We start from the raw sequence: 6,000 nt of genomic DNA, 5'->3' as shown, positions 1-6,000 counted from the left end.
AAAATTATTAAGATTTGGGTTTCTAAATGCTTATCTGAAACTTCACAACTGCAAACAATTGTAATACTAAAGAGAATATTATGCTGTTATTTACATAATGAGGGTAATATTAATAAGTAACTCAAAGTTTCATTTATTTTCATGTCCACTGCATTAATAAAGTCTGCCTCCTTCTCTCTTCTCCTGTGTTGCTCGTGAATCAGCAGATTAGCTGAGATCAGCTGATGTAGCTGGGCTCTGCAAGCTTTGATGAGGCTTGCTCATGCATCTACAGGTCAGCTAAGGACTCTGCTCTAAACTGGACACTTGACTAGGACATCTTAATTGGAAAGCATTGGTCCACATGACCAGGCATGGTCTTACAGTGATAATGAACTGACAGGAGAGTAGAAATCCATAATGCCTCTCAGGCCTTAGCTTAGAACTAGCATAGTGGCACTTTCTCCTCATTCTGTTGTACAAAACACATCTTGTAGCACAGCGGTTCGCAACCCCTGGGCCAAGGACCGGTACGGGTCTTCGGCTGGTTAGGAACTGGGCTGCACAGCGGGAGGTGAGTAGTGGGTGAGCGAGTGAAACTTCATCTGCCACTCCCTGTCGCTCCCCATTGCTTGCATTACCGTCCCACCACCTAACCCTGGTCCGTGGAAAAATTGTCTTCCATGAAACCGGTCCCTGGTGCCAAAAAGGTCAGGGACAGCTGTGAAGATCAAAAAGTATAGGGGTGGGGAAATATGGTTACCTTCTTATTGGAAGGAACCAGAAAGTAATGTGACAGAGGGCTTTATTATTGGCAGGAGTAAAAATGTAAAGTCAATAATGTATCCTACTTCATTTTCTTTCTTTCTTCTTTAATCTGAAGCACTGATTTTTGTTTTCCTCAAATTTTAGCTGCACATTTCACAGAAGAAAAGCATGTGTTTTTTTTGTTTGTTTGTTTTTTACTTTAGAGTTAGCTTGGAACTATTGTCATTATAGACGGTGCACAACTTAAATAAGCTTATTTATTAGTGGCACTCTAAAAGCAATCTAGCCTTATACGGTAGCAGTAAGATTTCTATGATGCAGTTAAGTTTGGACTTTCAGTTTTCCCACAAATAACCATGAAAAAATACTGAGTGCTTCCTTCCATGGCTTTATGGCAACTCTTTTCTTCCTTTAATTGCAAGTTTGGGATTTCTAAGTGTTTGTCTATGAATTTATACTTGCAAACTATTAAAGTCCTAAACGGAATTAATATATTAGTTACTCTATTGTTGTCTACACTAAGAGACCACTGTTATTATTGTATAATTGAAAGCTCTGTTTGTTTCTGTGTTCACATGTTAACTTGGTCTGCCTCTTTGGACCTGGGTTCTCTGAAGAATGGCATTGCATATTGACAGTCACTTTGTGAAAAACCAGTGTTTGTTAAGATTGTAAAAATAGTCAGCTTCATGGAAATATTAGGAAAAGTTCCAACTATAAAACTGGAAATGACTTGATCTTTTTATATTCATTAGTGTATAGATATATAATAAATCCAGATTTGCTTATTTTCCAAAATGCAGGCCATGGCTCATTATGTACATTTATATTAACAGATTAAAGTTGGCATTTCAAATGTTTAAGGAATGGAATAGAAAGAAACAGAACAAAAAGGAAAGTATTAACTACAATTCACACAGTTATAGTAAGAACTATTTTATGAAACTCTCCTTTCTGGTATGTGTGTGTGCATGCTCTAGGTCAAAGAAATTTGATGACTGGCAACCTAAATTTTGATACCATAGCATGGATCTGAGAAATTCTCTGGCTCATCCCTCTTTCACAAACCAAAAAAAAATTGTATGATTTAAATAAAATTGTACAGAAAGTACAGTCTCACAAAAAAACAACATGCTTAAAAAATGGGCAGAAGACGTGACTAGACATTTTTCCAAAAAAGATATACAGATGACCAACATGTACTGAGAAGATGCTCAACAGCACTAATCATCAGAGAAATGCAAATGAAAACCACAATGAGATATCACCTCACACCTGTCAAAATGGCTTTCCACAAAAATCTACAAATGACAAATGTTGAAAAGGATGCAGAGAAATGTTGAAAAAAGAAACCATAATTCATTGTTGCTGGGCATGTAAATTGGGGCAACCATTATGGAAAATAGTATGGAGGTTCCTCAAAAAACTAAACATAGAACTACCATATGATTCAGCAGTTTTACTCCTGTGTATATATCCAAAGAAAATGAAAACACTAATTCAAAAAGATACATGCACCCTAACGTTCATAGCAGCATTATTTACAATAGCCAAGGTATGAAAGCACCCTAAGTGTTCATCAATAGATGAATGGGTAAAGAAGATGAATAGATGGTTGTAGATAATATGATGGAATATTGCTCAGCCATAAAAAAGAATAAAATTCTGATATTTTCAACAATATGGGGACTAGTATGCTTAGTGAAATAAATCAGAGAAAGACAAATAAGTATGTTATAATTTATATGTGTAGAATCTAAAAAATAAAACAAATGAATATAACAAAACAGAAACAGACTCACACATATAGAGATAAAATTAATGGTACCAGTGGGGAGAGGGGAGGGTGGAGGGGCAAGATAGGGGTAGGGAATTAAGGAGTACAAACAGCTATATAAAATAAATAAGCTACAAGGGTATATCATACAACACAGGAAATATAGCCAATACTTTATAATAACTTTAAATGGAGTATAATCTATAAAAATATTGAATCAGTATGTTGTATACCTGAAACTAATATAATATTATAAATCAACTCTACTTCAATAAAATGAAAAGAATATCTCATAAATTTTATTAACATATTTAGTATTTCTAAAGCCTAACTTAAATCCTTCTTGCTATATGAACCTTCAGACCAGTACTGATGTAAATAGCTTTTTATGTACAAGAAATTTGTGAAACAGATATGGAAATGTGAGTGTTGCCAAATTATTGATAACTTGCCATACAGAATGGTTGAAAGCACGACTCCTATCTCATTGTTTTATGAAGCATAGGGTTTTAGATGGCCACCTGAAAGGTCATCCAGCTTACAGAATTATACAAAAGAGCATTCTCTAGACAGATTCATTTAGAGAAACTTTTTGGTATAGTGAAAAGATAACAGGGCTGGAAGTCACTGAGTCCTCTGGCAGACTCCAGATTTGCTGCTTGGGTCTCAATGTTTTAACCTGTACAATCTACACACTACTGCATTCATCATAAGATCATTATGAGGCTCAAAATAATCTACGGGAACATTTTTGTAAACTCTAAAGTACTTTTAAAAATGATATGGGGCTTCCCTGGTGGCGCAATGATTGAGGATCCGCCTGCCGATGCAGGGGACACGGGTTCGTGCCCCGGACCGGGAAGATCCCACATGCCGTGGAGCGGCTGGGCCCCTGAGCCACGGCCGCTGAGCCTGCGCGTCCGGAGCCTGTGCTCTGCAACGGGAGAGGCCACAACAGGGAGAGGCCCGCGTACTACAAAAAAAAAAAAGTAATATCAATATTTAACGGTAGTATACAATGCACAATGTCCCTCCTTTACTACTTTCAGTATAATCTTAATACAAATTAGCAGTTACTATAAAGGTCATTTGAGAATAAATGCTTCAAGTTATAGTCATATTTAGCCTCACGGAGATAAAGGGACTTATGTTGAGGCAATTACTTTTCAAGTTATAGGAGAGATAGGAAAGTAAATGAGTGCATGCATATTTAGTGATAGAAATAACTTTAAGACCTATAGCTGAGTATAACTATGTCTTCTCCACACCTTATCCCTGCACTGTGGCTTTATTCCTGGTTAATATCTACTGTCCTTCCCACATCTCATGCAGGGTCTCACTCATGTATTACCCTTTCATTACACAACAGAGATTGTTGTGATTCAGTAATGCTAGATTTGAAATATAGACACATTTTTCATCTTATTTGTAGTTTACTTTCTTTTTCAGGCATAGGAGAAAACACTATTCCATTAATATTTCCACTAGACTATATAACTATATAGTAGTTATATGATAGAATACAATCTATCTGAGAGTCAGTGATTGAGTCCAATTATAGGTGAAACTGGAAGCTATTCACTCAAGTAATCTACCAGTAAGTAGGATACCAAATTAATTTTCTTTGAGTTTGATGGGTCTCTGCTCTGTGTTTTTGTGTGTATCATTTTATACATTAGTCATAGTTTGAGGGGAAGTACAGCATCAAATTTATGGTAACAACAGTTTTCTTTAAAGCATAACAGCAAAGATGAATTGGCAGATTCTGGTTTGCCATCTTTTATACAATATTGCCCTCTATGGGAACCTAAAATATTGAAGATTTTAGTTGAGTGGTAAGCATATTTTTTGATATACTTCTGTACTCATCACATGCTTTTTTCCCCCTCAATTTAATTACTGCTTCCTTCCTCACCTTCTATCAGACATAAACAGCTGAGCTGCCAAACAAATTTATCACTACTTCATTAGGTAGTGTGTTTACAGTACCATTTTACTTTATTCATTACAGAATTCATTTTAATTTATTTTATTTATGTATTTTATATTGCATTCAGTTATTCATTTTGTCTTCTTTTGGTAAAATATCTCCATCTTCAGAGTACCATATTTATTTCCAGTTAAGCTATAATTATTTCATGTATGATCATTTCTATTCAGAAAGGGGAAACATCAATTAAAGCACTAAAATAAAATGATACTTATAATAGAAAAGATAGACAAATCATATTATATGATGGAACATTTAGAAATTACAATGTTATTCCTTTGTATAAATACAAATCAAATATATATATACATATATATTTAAAATATTTAAAAAAGAAATGAAGACTTTATTCTTACTAAAATATTTTTATTCATGAGTAATATTAGGGAGATTTAAATGACATGGATTCTAAAAGGGAAAACTAATCTGGGTTTTCTTATCCATGGGGAAAATTGATTTATAACACATCTTCGTGGCTTCATCTTGAAATGAGTTGTTGCTTCTATTTGTGGAATATAGAACTGGCGCAATGATTGCATTGAAAATATATTTGTATATAAATATTAGTGCACTCCCTCCTTATTTCCCGGCTCTAAGTTGCCACCATTCATTCATTCTTAAGTTTAATTTTTTTTTAATGTACAAATATCTACTTTATGCCATGACAGTGCTCCAAGTATTGAAGATATAACTTTAAAAAAAAAGATATGATTTCTGTCCTCAAAAAGCAAAAACGCCATTTTTTGGATTATGACTGGAGACTCAAAATTAGTGTGTGTCTCTAAGACAGGTAATGGTAGCAATATAGTGCTGTATACCTAATCACTAGCTGGTTACAGAAGGCAACACTGGGGTTACAGGTGGAGTACAGTCTGATCCTTGTCATATATCTCATATGTTTATTTGTATCACCTCTCAAGCATAAAGGAGACTTTCAACGATTGCTAGCTAACTTTCAAACATCATATTTTTGTACCATTGTTCACAACTCACCCTTTCGCCTGCCCCCAACACACACCACTGTACTAAAACCAAATTGGAGAAAGAGTGACAGCATCCATTGAATTGCCCCAGAGTGATGGGAATGTCGAGTGAGGTGTAGAAGCTAACAGAACAGAAGCCGACTTAGGAAGCCTTGGTGAAGCATTAAGATTTCCCACACTGATCAGAACATTAGCAGGAGTAGCTCATAAATGAGATGCTTTTCCCCAAAGGACTGGAACAGACAGAAAACAAATGATATTGGGATACCTAATATAAAATGAATTTACTAACAGATGAAATGAAATATCCTTTAGGACAGAAAGTTCTTACAAATTTATCACCATGATGTTAGGATTCTGGTCTGCAAGAAGGTGTCTCATTTTGAGCACTTGGGATTTTAAGTTATAGAGGATATAAAATGACTTGACTTGCAAGGCCTAACTCAAAAGGAAATTACCACGAAACCATAATGAAATTTTGGCAAACACATTACAAAGAAAAG

Source organism: Monodon monoceros, unplaced genomic scaffold, assembly GCF_005190385.1.
Source record: "Monodon monoceros isolate NGI ecotype Baffin Bay Population unplaced genomic scaffold, NGI_Narwhal_1 Super_Scaffold_20, whole genome shotgun sequence".
Classification (NCBI taxonomy): domain Eukaryota; kingdom Metazoa; phylum Chordata; class Mammalia; order Artiodactyla; family Monodontidae; genus Monodon; species Monodon monoceros.
Note: the sequence above shows the minus strand (reverse complement) of the source record.